This window comes from Lissotriton helveticus, chromosome 11 (genome assembly GCF_964261635.1).
Source record: "Lissotriton helveticus chromosome 11, aLisHel1.1, whole genome shotgun sequence".
In the NCBI taxonomy this organism is placed as follows: domain Eukaryota; kingdom Metazoa; phylum Chordata; class Amphibia; order Caudata; family Salamandridae; genus Lissotriton; species Lissotriton helveticus.
In genome coordinates, this window is record NC_136072.1 from 573,970,046 (window position 1) to 573,986,461 (window position 16,416).

The 16,416-nt window shown below is 43.8% G+C and overlaps 1 long non-coding RNA gene across 1 annotated transcript; it reads right to left on the reverse strand.

Moving 5' to 3' along the window:
- Positions 1 to 14,045: 14,045 nt before the first annotated feature.
- On the reverse strand, positions 14,046 to 14,643 carry LOC144790698 (uncharacterized). Its single transcript, XR_013602250.1, has 3 exons — positions 14,593 to 14,643; positions 14,421 to 14,497; positions 14,046 to 14,158 (listed from the first exon to the last, which is right to left on the reverse strand). It is a non-coding gene; the product is annotated as an uncharacterized LOC144790698 (long non-coding RNA).
- Positions 14,644 to 16,416: the final 1,773 nt, after the last annotated feature.

A 16,416-nucleotide genomic window follows, 5' to 3' on the forward strand; every position in this document is an offset into this window, starting at 1 on the left:
GTTGTAACATTAGTAAGTCCTGCTCTATTATATCAATAGCAGATGATACAATGCTGTCCAGTGAATATATTCTGGAGGACAGCGTCGTTAACCCATTGTCCACTACAGAAAGTGATTTTTCCAAATGTATACGATTAATTTCTCGTATTTTTTCAGCAGTTTCAATTTGTGTTACTTTCCAAGCCTCGTTGTAAGCAGCGTATATACCGGCGTATATGAAACGTTTTTGACGCTGTTTGCGTGGTCCCAGTATGAAATCACGCAAGTCAGCACCGTCTTTAAGTAAAGTCAAGTGTTGCTTAATTTCAGCCAGTGTGGATTTCTGTAGCCACTCAAGGCATAGTTTCCCTACACTGTTGGGTCGATTCTGATCCGGTAAAAAGCGCTCCGAATCGTCGTACGGAGCATTTTTTTCCGTACGAATCGTACCCGTAACCGTCTCCGTACGAACGACGTAGTACGATCCACACCCGATGCAGCTATCCGTACGAATCGTACCAGGGACCGTACGAATGAAATTCACGTACGAATCGCCCTCGGAAGTCGCTGTACGCGACGTTCATACGTTTCGCGGCTGCTTTTTACGACCCGGCAAGTACGATCCATGTTGTGTACGCTCCGTGCGACCCTTTTTCTACGGGAGCTGGAAACTGTCGTACAGTCAGAGTTTGCCCCGAAACAGGCACGGAACGGCCCCCCCGGGTACGGCGCGTACCCCCCATGATCACAGGGGTACGTGGCGTACCCCTGCGATCATGAGGGTACGTGCCGTACACCCAGCGTACATGGGGTACGTGCCGTACCCCATGTATGCTGGGTGTACGGCACGTACCCCCATGTACGCCGGGTGTACGGCACGTACCCCGCATGATCACAGGGGTACGGCGCATACCCCTGCGATCATGGGGGGTACGCGCTGTACGGTGTGTAGGTGATCGTGCGCTTCTCCGTACGAATCGACGTGTACCGTACGAATCGCGTCCCGGTCGGCCGATCGGAATCGTCCGGTCGTACGGCGTCCGTACGAGTCGTACGGAAACGGCTCCGGATACGATTCGTACGGACGGGGATTTTACCGGATCGGAATCGACCCCTGTATGTTGTAACTATCCCTGGATGTTGTCTCTGGGAATATCTTGGGTCTGGCCTGTTCTGTTTGAACCACTGTATTTTGTTCAGGAATCTATCTTGACAGTTATTTGTGTCTGTGGGCCAGATCAACCATGTTTTCCAATCAGGATTTGTTCTGTTTTGGTGTAAAATATGGGATACGTCTATCTCCACATCTGTAGTGCTATTACTATCAGGTATGGGCTTTGGAATAGACGGTTTATTTAAGTCTTTTATCTTGGCCAAACCAAGACAGATTGTTTGCTGAATGGTGTCATTCAGGAATATTATCTGTTCTGGGATCATGCAGGCTCTAAATAATGCTTGTAGACCATGTACCTGCCAGTCTTTTGTACCCCAGATGGTTTTTGTTTCAATGTTGTTTTTCCAAAATTCAAAACCAAATGTAGACATTTTATCATAAACTTTTTCAGAATAAATCAATTTAGTATTTGTCAACATTGTTTTCATTCCTGTCTTATTTAACATTTTAAAATAAAACGTTTCTGGATCACTGTTGTTAAACCGTGAGAAGTATTGGAATTTCTCATAAAATGTTTTCGAGCTGCCTTTTGGCGGAGTTGGACAATGTTCCCATTGATTATAATTAAAAACATTTCTAGGTTGAGCAGATTTATGCAAATAGTGATGACCAAAGTGATTATAGCAATACATTTCTTCATAGTTTGATGAACCCTGCAAATAATCATGTTCTGTGAATTTAGCTGACATTACTAAATCTGACATCATATTATTAATATTTTCAAAGTCCCAATCATCAGAGAAAGTACTTGGTTTTACAAAGTCACTTAAGGAAACCTTACATTGATGTGGATATTTCAAGAGCTCAATCGAGCCATAGATTTCATAATCCGTTTTGTCCCATGCTACCCCACCGGGTATTGGATTGGCTGTGATGTTCACTGATAACAGTTATCTTTTCTCGATGTGTGAGGATCTGTGAGGCTTTAGGACCAAGTTGATGTTCTGACTTGCTGTGTCCATTGTACTATATTTTCCATCAATAAATCTACCCAAACATAAAGCCATGATGAGCCAAAGCAGGAGGAAAAGTACACCTAACACAATCCAAAATTCAATCCATGGTGAAATCAGATATGTTTCTTTTTGTTGATGAAAGAGTTCAGTTACTTTGTCTTTGAAAGTTTTTGTTGCTGGCGTTTCTTCATGTTCACTTGGATCATCAGAAAAGTCATCGAAATTGATGTAGTAGCCAGATTCAGTTCTGTCAATTGTTGGAATTGCTTCCGGATTTTCATTAGTCTTTGGATCTTTCTTTGGTACATTTGTATAGTCTGAAGCTACATCGTTGTAGACTGGTGTTTCTTGACGAACTGTTGCAATTTGGGTTTCAAGAGGCACAAGTTCCATGGCTTTGTTGCATAGTCCTTTTTTGTTCACCACAGGTTTATCAAAAGTGATTAGTCTCTCAGTTTGAACCTCTTGGATTGTAGCAAGGTTTGGTCTTCTGCTACTTCTTGGGAGTCCACTGGGCCTACTACTTAATATTGGCCACATGATTGCCAGGTCGATGGATACAACTCTGTTCTCCTTTTTACCAGCAAGGGGCGGTAGTACTACTGATCTTGTTCCGCTGACAGCTAAGACAGGTACTGCTTTTCTGTAAGAAAGCCCAAATTCCTTCTTTACCGCGATCTTTTCTCTGACTAGATCCCCAATCTTTGGAATCCAGACAGGTCTTGCTGGGACAGGTGGTTTTTCTTCAGTGGCTGTTGGCTTTAACTTTATGTTACTTAGACTTCTTCTTGTTTCATTTAAGTCCTGTAAAACAGCCAAACGGTCTTTGATATCAAAGGCTTTTTCTTTTACCACTGAAGTCCGACAATCTAAGTCCTGGATGTGCATTCTAGTGCCGAACGATAGTTCGTATGGAGTGATACCTTTTAAAGAATTTCTTGGCAGATTTTTAAGACTACGTTGGACACTAGTTAGATGTTTGATCCACCCATCACCCGAACCTAATACCCTTGCCATTATAGATTGCTTTATGTCACAGTTTTTTCTTTCCACTACCACATTATAGGACTCAGGATGGAAGGGGGAAGAGTACCGCAATGCAATGCCCATGCTGGTCATGGCCTCCTTGTAAGCTCGAGAGCTAAACGCAGGACTCTGGTCAGAATGTAGCATGACAATTGCGTATGTGCCGATAAAGACTCGCAAATCTTTTATAACAGTTCTGGCGTCAGCTGAGCGCTGGTGTCTACATCTTAAGTGAATCTAGTCTTAATAATTATGGGACCGCCTTTTTCCTTCTGGATTTTTGCGTATAGATAGTCTGATGCTTTCTAATAACGGTATCCAAGCTGGTGTCTCATCCGGTTCACCACTGCAATCTCTATTGCAGTTCTTACAATTAGTTGCAAAGTTGTAAATTTGCACGCACATCCCCAGCCACCAGTATTGTGATTGTAATTCTATTACCGATGTCAAGATTTCTTGGTCCCTCAGACCCTGTCCCATGTGTGCTTCTTGAATCAAGTAAGCCCTCCTGTTCGTGTTTGGAATTACTTTATCCCCCACTCCAGGGATTTGAGCAAAAGGAACGGAGTTTGCATCAATTATGTATTTATTTCCGAGTGGATAATTTAGAGGTAACGCCGCATAGTTGCCTTCCATTGAGGCTTTTACTGCTAGTAGCGTTTCACCGTCTATTTGTTTTTTAGTACGCTTTTTTGTGACTACGGAAGCCGGTTTAACCGCTGCCGCTGTGGCTCTGTTAGCCAATGAATTCCCTGCAACGTGAACGCCATCACGTTGATGACTCAGTGTATGTATCACGTGAGTCTTTCGTAGTTCTTTCTGTAAAAGAACTACTTGTTCCCATAGCTTTTGATGCTTTATTGTGGCACCTGTGTCATCTTTGTAACCGTTTTTGATCCATGTCTGCATGTCATTATTGTAAGACCTGACGCAGTAATGCGAATCGCACAGTATCAGTGTGGGGAATTCGCGATCGGCATTTTCAAGCGCCATCTTTAAAGATCTTATTTCAGCTCGCTGAGCTGTACAATTTCTGAGTGATTCAGTTTTGGTAATTATCGGTCTGAATTTACCAAAGCACCAGCGACCTTTAACAATCGCGCACGCTGCATTGTAGGATTTTTTATCCACATCGTAGTGTTGTGCAAATCTGTCCATGTAGATTACACAGGTGTACTGTTCGAGAGGCAGAATTTTGATTGACAGAGGATATTCATGTTCGTATTCTAGATCTTCTAATTTTTTCATTTTCGGGTCAAAAGCGTGTTTCACGTCTTCTGTAGTAAGAGAATTTTCCCATTGTATCCATTTTGGATCTAATGCCACAGCATTTGGAATGCGTGGTCTTGTTACTGCCTCAAGGGCTGATACTGCTGTTAAAACAGATATGCTCTTGCCTTGGGCTAGGGCTCTTTGTTTTGCTACAGCAGTTTGAACCCCAGTTAGAATTTTTTCAGTAGAACTGAATTTCATTTCAGCTTATGTGTACAAGTGTGATTTGTAAGCTATTGGTACCGTTTCTCCCTCATTAGAGGTCAGGTACGTGAATCCGCATCTTCCTGGGATGACTCTGATTACAAGGTTGCGTTCGTTTGCGCGTGTTTGCAGTTTTGTTTTAGTTAACATGTCTGTTTGTAATGATCTTAAAATTTCTGAGTCCAATTGATTTGTTTGAAATCAGGTTTTATTAATTCATAGAGAGGTTTAACCCTCTCTCCATAATTTAGAATGTATGTTCTTCCGAAATTCAGGAAACCTAGTATTGATTGTAAGTTCTTCAGCGTTTTTGGTGCTTGGAGTACAGCACACTTCTCTAAGAAGTTGTCTGCTAGGCTTTTGCCTTCACTTGATAATTCATATCCTAAAAACCGGACAGTTAGGTGAGCAATCCGTGACTTTTTAAAGTTGAATTTGTACCCTTCAGCTGCGAACCCAAGTATTATGGTGTTCACTCTTTTCAAGTGTGTCTCCAGGTCATCATCTGTGAGATAGATGTCATCGACATAAGATAATGCCTCATCATCATATATTTGTAGTAACTGTTACCCTTGCTGAGAATAATCCTGGGCGATTCTTGAATCCCTGTGGGAGTCGACAGAATTGTTGTTGCGACCCCATTGTTGAGAAAGCGGTCAAATACCTGCTTTCAGGTGCAATGTTTTGACAAAAGAATCCATTAGAGATATCTAATGTTGTTTTATATTTTTTGCACACAATGTTATTTATTAGTGCTGCACTGTGTGAGTTTTGTCCTGCAAATGTTTTGCAACAGGAGTTTAAGTGTCTGTAGTCCAAAACTAGACGATATGAATCGTCTGGCTTGGAGGCAGGAAACAAAGGATTGTTCATTTGTGAGGTGCATGTTTCAATCACCCCCTGATATTCAAGTTGATCTAAGATCTCCCTGACTTGTTTTTTAGCTTCCTGTTTAACAGGATACTGCCTCTGTGCAGTTGGTTGACTTTTTAACTGGATTTTGTGGGGAGGAGAATCCTTATCCCATCCTACATGATTTTATACAATGCAGGAGCTTGGGCCACTGCCCATTTTCTTGCAAATGTGTATTTTTTATGAATTGGAATATGATTTGAGAAGGCAGGTATAATCATTTCTTCGCCATGAGGGCACTCCCTGACAAACTCTGGTGGCCAGTCTTTCTCAGCTAGAAGGATATCATAGCCTTTCGAAAGGTTATCCCAAAAGAGACCCTTTATTTTCCTAGTTTCATCCCCCTCTATACGCAATATTATTTTGTGTAATTTATGGGGTTTGCTAACTCTGGTATCTGCAGTTTCCACTTGAATGTATTCATTCGTGTCCACTGTCTCCAGAAGATTCATCAGGATCTTGCGAGCTATGGTTACTTCTGCTGCGCTGTCTAGCATTGTCTGGGCCCACTCTCCGTTTTTCAGTTGTGTCCTCAGAATCCTCGGCATGTTTTATTTTAATACTAGCTACCTTCTTTTTTGGATATCGTAATGTTTTACTTTGATGAGCAGGTTCCTTGTCTTTGGGCTTGACGTGCTCTTCTTTGTGTTCTGACCGTCCTCTTCTTTCCGATTTCTGTGAGGAAGTCTGAAAAGATCGAGAGGGACGTGTATCAATATCTTGATATCTGTCAGGTTTTCTAAATTTATCCCTATCTCTAAGATTGTATCTTTTCTCAGAGGGCTCCCTTTGGGGAGACTTGCCTCCTCGTTCTGGAGATCTATCTCTCAGTTGAGGAGACCTTCTTCTGGACTGAAAACGTTTTTCTCTGGGAGTGGATTGTTTATTACCCTCCCAACTCTTTTTTGGAGTGTTCAGATTATTTTTAATAAAAGTTTTTTCAGGATTTTCAGTTAGTTGGGGTTTTACTGGTTTCCCACCCAAACTATCTCTACCTATTTCTTCATAGGATTTTTCTATGATTCTGACAAGTTCAAATAGTTGTTCTGCTTTATCTGTTTCTTTCAATTTCTGGTGGATCGCCACAGATGCTGCTTCTCCTTATATGTTTTATGACTTGGGAATTGCCTTTTGGCTATCTGGCAATACAGAGAAGCTCTGCTAGATTGTAGAGTACAGCGCGCTCACTAGGAGCACTACAGCATATTTTAAAACCCCCGTTCTGTCTGTGTAGTTGAAATTGATTTTGACACATTGTACCTTGCTTTTAAAATGTATCTTTCACTTGCCGCATACCTGCACTTAATTTTGTGAAACACCGCGTTTGGAGCGGATCCCTTTCCCATTTGGAATTACACCACACCGCCAGAACGGCGGACATCTTGGGTGAGGGCTAAGGATTGGTGCGGTCTAGTCGTCAGAAGGACGCTAGACCGGTACTTAAGGCAGGCAAATTAGGCGGCCGAACACTTGGGAATTGCCTTTTGGCTATCTGGCAATACAGAGAAGCTCTGCTAGATTGTAGAGTACAGCGCGCTCACTAGGAGCACCACAGCATATTTTAAAACCCCTGTTCTGTCTGTTTAGTTGAAATTGATTTTGACACATTGTACCTTGCTTTTAAAATGTATCTTTCACTTGCCGCATACCTGCACTTAATTTTGTGAAACACCGCGTTTGGAGCGGATCCCTTTCCCATTTGGAATTACACCACACCGCCAGAACCGTGGACATCTTGGGTGAGGGCTAAGGATTGCTACGGTCTAGTCGTCAGAAGGACGCTAGACCGGTACTTAAGGCAGGCAAATTAGGCAGCCGAACACTTGGGAATTGCCTTTTGGCTATCTGGCAATACAGAGAAGCTCTGCTAGATTGTAGAGTACAGCGCGCTCACTAGGAGCACTACAGCATATTTTAAAACCCCCGTTCTGTCTGTTTAGTTGAAATTGATTTTGACACATTGTACCTTGCTTTTAAAATGTATCTTTCACTTGCCACATACCTGCACTTCATTTTGTGAAACACCGCGTTTGGAGCGGATCCCTTTCCCATTTGGAATTACACCACACCGCCAGAACGGCGGACATCTTGGGTGAGGGCTAAGGATTGGTGCGGTCTAGTCGTCAGAAGGACGCTAGACTGGTACTTAAGGCAGCCATGCTGACGCGCAGCGGGCACACGCGGCGGGCTCGCCAGAGCATCGCCGGAGTCACGCCAGAGTCCAGCCCGTCTGCGCCCGTCCGCGCACGGACGGGCCCGGGGGGCGGGGACTTCTGGCCAACGGCGTACTTACTCCTCGGAGGAGTTGCGCAGTCTGGATAAAGGTGAGGTACGCGTGGATTGTGTAACCTTGCTGAAACTCAGAAAGTACGCGATATCTGTCCCCCATAATGTGACCCCCTCAGGGCTGTACTCTTCACTGAAAATAGCTAGCTTAAATACCCGCTCGCTCCACTGTCACCATGTAGAAATCTATAATCTGTTGCAGGACAACGAGATAGATATACTGACTCTATCAGAGATTTGGATGGGCGATAACTCGATGCCGGACATCATCGCCGATCTCCCTAGCGGCTATGATGCTATATGGCATAACCGCCCAGGAAATGCACGGGGGGGAGGGGTAGCGTCTTTTTTTAAAAAGGCTTTGTCAGTGGAAAGTCTGCTGTCAGAGACAGTCGATCTAGCTGATTTGCTTGGGGTGAAAGTCACCGTGAATAACTCATGTTGGGTGGTGCTAGCTGTCTATCGCCCACCCAATGCAACCCCACTGTTCTATGATTTATTTGGTCCCATTATGTCGGACTTATGTACCCGTTATACGAAAATCTTAGTAACAGGAGATTTTAACTTACATTGGGATAAGCCCAAATGGGACCTGTCTATGAGCCAATTGGACACCATGATGTCAGCTCTAAGTTTCAAACAACTTGTGAAGGTTCCCACATACATTAAAGGTCATGTTCTTGACCTGGTGTGGACCACAGACCCAAATGTGGCCCTTAAAGATGTGGCCCCATGTATATGGTCTGACCATCATCTAGTTTCCTGTGAGGTACGCATTAACGGCCACATAAACAACTTGCTACCGGAAGTAAGGAGAATCCGTAAATGGGCAGAGGTTGATTTGATAACCCTGACCAAGGTGCTCTTTCCAAGGGATCGGTCTCCGAGTCCAGGTCATAGCCTGGACCGGGAATACGCGGATTTAACGCGGAGCCTGATCCTAGCTATTGATCAGATAGCACCCAGAAGAACGAAGCTAATAAAAGGACCCGGTAAAGGGGCTCCATGGTTTACGCCATCATTGAGGGACCATAAAAGGAAGCTTAGAGCGTTGGAAAGAGGATGGAGGAAAACTAAACAGGCCTCAGCTAGGAACCTCTACCGAACCTCTCTTAATCTATACAAAAAGTCTATTGCTCTAGCTAAAGCTGAATACTATGAGTCCCGCCTAAGTAAGGCAGCTAATGTCCAGAAGGAGACCTTTAAGATCTCGTCGGAGTTGAGTAAAAAACCTGATAGTTCTCAGTCTCCCTTAAATTGCAATGCCTTTCAGGGATACTTCTTGGAGAAAGTGAGAACCATTATCCAGGAGATAAAAAGTGGCATGGCAAATGGGATGGCTATGCCTACAGCCCCTCATAAACCGGTTGACTGCACTATCGCACTGTTTCCAGAGATTGATACACTGAGTCTGGAGCAGTTGATGGGTAGAATCAAATCCGGATCTCCAGCGGACCCGTGTCCACCAAGAGTCTTTCAGGTAGCCCGTCCTTTACTGGAGGAACGTATTATCTCCCTCCTAAATAGATCCTTGGAGACAGGGCATATACCAGCTGAGCTTAAGGAAGCACGTGTAAGACCCCTGCTGAAGAAACCAGGCGCAGACCCCGCTGTGCTAAAGAACTACAGGCCTATCTCTCAGTTGCCATTCCTCTCAAAAATACTGGAACAACATGTATTAAAATCCCTGTCCATGTACCTGGAGTCTCACCACCTACTTCATGAACGACAAGCAGGGTTTCGAGCTCATCACAGCACCGAGTTGGTGATGCTCTCGGTGCTGGATGAATTGAGAGGCCTGGCTGACGGTAAGAAACCGAGCGCCCTGATTTTGCTAGACCTTTCAGCGGCGTTCGATACCGTCAGCCATGCGTTGCTTCTGGAGAGATTGAGTGATTTCGGCATCAAAGGCCTGGCCCTCAGATGGTTGCAATCCTTCCTCTTGGGAAGGACCCAAAGGATACAACTTGGGGATGAAACCTCCGAGGTGGGGACGTTAGAATGTGGGGTGCCTCAGGGCTCGGCCCTGTCCCACTTCTATTTAATCTCTACCTGCAACCTCTGATTGCTTCTTTGGCGTGCATGGGCTGTACAGTATTTAACTATGCGGACGACACGCAGCTGTTGCTGAGTGTCGATAACACAAGTGCCGCACAACTCCAAACCCAGAACATCTTGAGGTATACGGTCCAATGGATGACGGAAAATCTTTTGAAAATCAACCCAGACAAGACCGAGGTATTGGTGATTCCATCTGCCACCTCACCATGGTGTGTCCTCTATTGGCCCGCGGAGTTAGGCCCGGCTCCAAAACCTAGCCTGAATGTAAAGAGCCTGGGGATCAAACTGGACTGCGATCTATCAATGGTCAGTCAGATCTCTTCTGTGGTAGGAAGCTGCACCAACATCATCCGACAGCTATGGAAGCTAGCCCCCGTTCTCTCCCAATCCATGATGCGCTCAATCGTAGCAGCCACCGTGATCTCGAGGATAGATTACGGAAATGCCCTCTACCTCGGCCTGCCAAAAACCCTGACAAATAGGTTACAGGTTGTCATGAACGATGCTGCACGTCTCACTTTTAGGCTACCAAGACGATCCAAAGCATCTCCCCTGTTACAGAGCCTGCACTGGCTCCCTATCAAAGAGCGAGCGGAATTTAAGAATCTGTGTATAGCTCACAAGGCAATCTATGGTCTGGCACCCGCCTACATCAAAGATCGCCTGGTGGTGTACAGTCCAATGAGAACTATAAGATCTTCAGATTCTCAATTATTGGTCTGCCCCCGGTACAAACTGGTAACCAAGGGAGGGAGAGCCTTCTCTGTGTTAGTTCCTCAGTTGTGGAACGCACTACCTGAGTCGCTGCGCAGGGAAGAGAATCTCCTACGCTTCAGAATGGTGCTAAAAACATTGCTGTTTAGAAGGTCCATGAGTGCTATATAGACTAGCGGATGCCTCTTCTGTGTTTGCTAAGTTATTGTTCTTACCATCGATTTCTGAGCGCCTAGAGACCTGTAGGTGATTGGGCGCGTTACAAATCAAAAATAACAATAACAACAATAACAATAACAATAACAATGTTGGCTAATAATATAGCCGAGACCTGCTTGAAGTCTTTCAGTAATTTCATGCCTAGAGTTAAAGCAGGTTCTGGACCGTATTCATTTTGAGTCTTTCTTAGTACGGCAGGTATAACCGCCATGGATGGAACACCATGTGTTTTTGTGTAAATAGAAGCAAAGACCGTGCCCCAAGTGTCACAGTCCTCCACATGTGGTGCGATCCCCATTGGAAGACAGATAGTCAGAATTCTGTGTTTCTCATGAGGTGTAGTATCAGGAAATACTGCCTCTATCTGAGTGATTTTTTGTGCTAAACAGAATGGAATTTGTTCCCGTTTTGCGGATATTTTGCCAATGGCTGATTGTATATTCTGTGCTGTGATTTTATTTGTGTTCCCCTGGTGAGGGGTGAGCTGTGGAATTTTAATTACTGGTTGGACTGCTGAAGTCCGCATGACATATTTGACCAATTGTCTATGTATTTTAATTAGTAGCTTTAGCTGAGCTAAAAGTTCCCGGTCTGACATTTTTTCAATGTCTGGATGTGGTGTGTAGCTGGCTAGAACCGGCCACGTGGCTCCTGGTCTACCTAGTGGACCGAGCCTGGTAATATGATTTTGATGTTTTAGGGCGCCATTAAACCAGAGCAGGTGCTCTTGGTAAGTTAGTGGGATTTCAACGTCCTCAAACGGAGCTTATTCATCCGGAGGTTCCTCTATTTTGTAATAGTGGACATCTTGTGTCACAGCGTTTGCTGCTGGAAATTGTATCCATGAATAGAATACCTCTGTCTGCCGATATTCATGGGCCTCTACCACGAATATGACTGTAGCACCTCTTGGTGATAGTCCATATTCTATAAGTTTAAGAGTTATAGTTCTTCTTACATTGACCGGAATGATTATAGCATTCGGGTCATTCTGTTGGAGAGTTGTGTCATCTAACAACAGTTGAGACGCTAAAACATCTCTTTCTTCATCGCCTTCTGGCATTTTACTGACAGAAAGTTTTTTGTTGTAGAGCAAGTATCAAGGAAACAAAGATTGGGTGCACAATATTTTGGAACACTGTATCCTTCAACGTTGACTAAACCAAAAACTAATACATAGGAATCTCTTCCTACTAAGTTCCGGCGGATATTAACCTTTTACCCACTCCAGACGTCTATTGGAGTTTTTACGGGAAAAGGGGTCTGTGTGAAAAAGCACGACTGAGTTACTCTAATGTCTTGCGTTAGATTATCGCCTTACCAAACGTTGGGCGCCATGTAGTGTAGTTCCTATATTCCCAATAGGCTCTGCGCATTGGAATAATATAAACAGCAGTGTAGACGTAGGACTGAGGTCATCTAGGTCTCGACTGACTATATTAGACTTAATTAGGTTTGCCAGCTAGCTCAGAGGTCACTAGAAACTTTCTCGAATGAACAGGAAGGGGTTAACTTTCCTGAATAGACAAGAAGGGATTAGTTTCTGACAACTGCATAAACATGACAACTTTGCTCCCTCAGAATAAAGAGTATATCTCTAGAGTTGTGTGAAAACAATAGACAGTTATTTCACTCAGTCAATCTTGCATACTTAGTTTCACCAGAGTGCAGAAAAATAGAGAGACGGGCGTTTTCAATAAAAGGTGTTATTTATTGAGCAGTCCTCTTTCTCATGCAAGAGAAGTGAGTTGCCACAATCGCAATACTTATCATGAAGTAAAGTGCGTACAGTAAAAGGAGTATTATAAAATAATACTGTAAAAGCATTGATATGGTTTCTTAGCCATATGATACTTTAAAATGGATAAAATATATACATACATAAAAACATTGACTAACGTACTCAACTGGTGCTTCTAAGATACGCCTACCCCGGTGTACCTGACCTAAGCCTAATAGGCCTAATGGGAAGGAGTAAGTAAGTTGCAGTTTAAGTTAAGTTGGTTTTTGCCAAGAATCTGAATCAAGAATTCTCTTAAGGTTTTAATCAGCTCAGTACCTTGGTTTTAGAAGGAAGGAGGTCTTGAATCTCTTTCTCAGGACTCGATCTCCCAGCAACCCGCAAGGGTGACTGGAAACACCGCAGCTGGATTTCTCGGCAGGAGAAAATACAGCGTCTCTCTCAGTGCGTCAAATGGGAGGGTCGGCTTCCTTCGGCACTCCCATCAGCTGGGCGTCGGGCAAGTAGATAGCCGCTCTGCTCCAAACCACTGTGTGTTTGCTTAAGGCAACGTTGGTATATTTATACCTGGAAGGTGCCGGGTTTGACGTAAGGTTGGACATAAGACATCACTAAGAACTAACAGTTCTTTCTGGACTCCAGGAGTTCTTGTGCAAATCAAAACAAAAGCAGGGGGATTTCCCGGGTTGTTGGAGGCTTGGTTTGTTTATAGAACGCGTTGTACTTTCTAGGAGTCTATGGGAGTAGCCTTATTTGGACTGCATTGGCTATTACTAAATATGGATATGATTCTTATGCCTTTATAAAGATATTATTTGTTATAACCATATAAGGGCATAAATCGGGACTATCGAATTAGGGTCCTAGATAGAATCACAACACTAGTAGTTAAATGAAGCAGCTCAGCATGTTATCACATTTCATATTAGCATCGATAAAAGTAACCATTTTTAACTCGACATTGTGCATTAGAGCTCCTCCAGCTTATACTTGCCAGTTTATTAATTAAACGCTAGCCAGTCACATGCTCTTATACTCAGCGCATGTTCAGTGAATGTGTGTGTGTGTGTGTGTACATAAACAAAGTAGAATCCACTCAAAGTGGTGGTGATCCCAAACAAGATGGGGAACACACAGTGTTGTATAAATGCCCCTCACACACCAACAGGCCCCTTGGTGTCATGCTTCATCATCGGGGCCTTCGCACCCCTCTACGGGATGCGGCGTGCTACGACTCGCGACTGCGCAGGAGCACTTGTAAGTGAACTATGTGAGGGGGTGTGTGTCTACAAAAGTGTGAGTGAGGTGAGGTGAAAAATAGTTAAAAAATACCTGGCGCGTGGGTAAAACAAAATTTATTAAATCCCCGGCTGGTATTATTAAAAAGTGCGAGGCGTGGTTGATACAATACTAATTAAGGTATTACAACCACTGTGAAAAGTGTCAACATGTTTCGGAACTCAGAGGTTCCTTCTTCAGGACAAGGATAGCACTTACCCTCCCCTTACTCACATGTAAATGTAAAAGTGTAAAATAATTACAGCAATGTGTAATGTACCTAGCCGTGTTAAATATATAGGTAGGTGTCGTTGCGCCCAATAGGCGATGAAAAACCTGTAAAGAGAAAGCATACATAAACACATTGGTCTTAAGATGCACAGTTACTCAGAGAAGAGATTCCCAAAATATAACCTCTCAAAGTACAGCAGGGTCATTCCAAAAAATGATGGAGCCCTGAGAAAAATGTAAAAAGAAAAAATGAAAAATAAACTCACAAGGACATGGCACACTATATACATATAAAGACACAGAATATGAACTTAGTCTCTACTCAGATGGAAAATAGAGCACAAGAACAGATAGTTTCACAGCTTACTTTAGGTATTCAAAATAAAGACCTCATGAGCCTGTGCGTGTTATTGGGGGGTCCGTCTTTTCTGTTCAGAAAATGACCTATAGAAACATTAGTATATGGGATTTAATTTGGAGTAGGTATCAAATACACCAAAGTGCCATACTCAAGCTCCTCTTTCTAACCCAAAACTCACGGTTACTGCAATGGCTAGTTGCCTGCCTTCCCTCAACGCGGCTCCGATGAAGTGAGCGTTAATCGCGTCAAGGACCCTCCTTTATATTCTGCCTAAGGTTCATTAGCATCGATTAATTGAATAATGAGACCCGGTAGATGCCCAAGTATGGACTATGTGAACCGAGGGAGTCCGGTGTTGCGCGCTCTGTTCTCGCTATACAATTGCGCATGCGCCTTCCAAACAGTTAGGGTGTCACCCGCGCATGCGCAGACAAATATAGTCACCGCGCATGCGCAAGGGATAAACACCCTCGGAATGGAGACTTCGAGGTGTTTCAAGCATGCGCACTCACCTACAAATGTGGCGATGTAGCGCGCACGCGTGCTTACTTTCCCAAAGTGACAGGGAACGAAACACACTGCGTGGTGATTAACACGGCGATGATTCGCCATACATTCTTAAAGGGGTATTGGTATTCTATGTTGGAACAATAGATATACAGAGAGAGGGGTGTGGTTTTTAAACCCTGGTTGAGTTATAAATGGCCCCATTAGCTATCTGGTGTTCATAATTCAGATGGGAGAAAAGGAGTTTATGGATTATCCCATTGGTGAATGTCTCATTCAATACCCACACAAACAGGTTCGTGGAGGCCCTTTAGATTACAGTTTATCTCAAGAGATTCCAAGGAATGGAATCATTAAGCCCTGTGACATCAGTGCCAAGACGGAACACCCATCTCTGTTCTTTTTCCAGAAGGCCCACATCAGAGGGTAGTTGTTCTATTATCGTCCACCGTAACTCGTTGACACAGTGTTGATGTTCAATAAAGTGGGCAGACATTTTCGTTGTGAGTTTTTTGCACCTGATATTACTTTTGTGCTCATTGAGTCTTGTTTTCACTTGTCTCGTAGTCATACCCACATACTCTTTCCCGCAGGGACACGTGATCAAGTACACAACATTTTTACTGTTACAATTCGTAAAAACACGTTGGTCCCACTTTGTCCCGTTCGAAAAAGTCAAGGAAAGGCTTTTTTTGGTGAGGTGACAATTGTTACAGTTTCCACATGGGTGGTGGCCGTGAATGCCCTGCAGTCTTGGCTGGTCACTTTTTTTGGGCAATGGTCTCGTGTGGACAAGCATGTCCCTTAAGTTCTTACCCCTTCTGTGTGCAAACAGAGGTTTTTCCAAAGACAGACTTCCGCTTGTCAGTGTGCGCCAATGTCTATTGACCAGTTTTGTCACCTGGTTTGTAACTGGACTATATGTTGTGACACATACTGTTCTTTCCCCTTTGTTGTCATTCCTTGGATTCTCCTCCAGGAGGGACTCACGGTTATTATTTCTAGCCCTTTTCATAGCCTTTTGAATCACAGTTTCAGGATACTGTCTCTGTCTTAGTTTTGTACTGAGGTCTTTTGCCTGAGACTTGTACTTGTTGATGTCCCTACAGTTCCGACGTAGACGTAGGAACTGTCCGTACGGTAAGTTCTCCCTCAGATGACGCGGATGGAAGCTGTCAAATCTGAGGAGACAGTTCCTAGCCGTCGGTTTGAAGTGGGTCTCTGTTTTAAGGACGCCCGCTTGATGATAGATGTTTAAGTCCAGGAACACCATGCTCTCATTTGACACCTGATGTGTGAATTTGAGGAATGCATTCTGTGTGTTCAACCAGTGGATGAATTCAGAGACTGTGGTTTCATCTCCTTCCCAGATGACCAAAATGTCATCTATATATCTCCGCCAGGTATGAATCCTAGCCCTGTGCGGATTGTCTGGATGTAGAATCTTAGTGGATTCAAGATGGTGGACATACAAACCCGCCAGGGTGTGTGTATT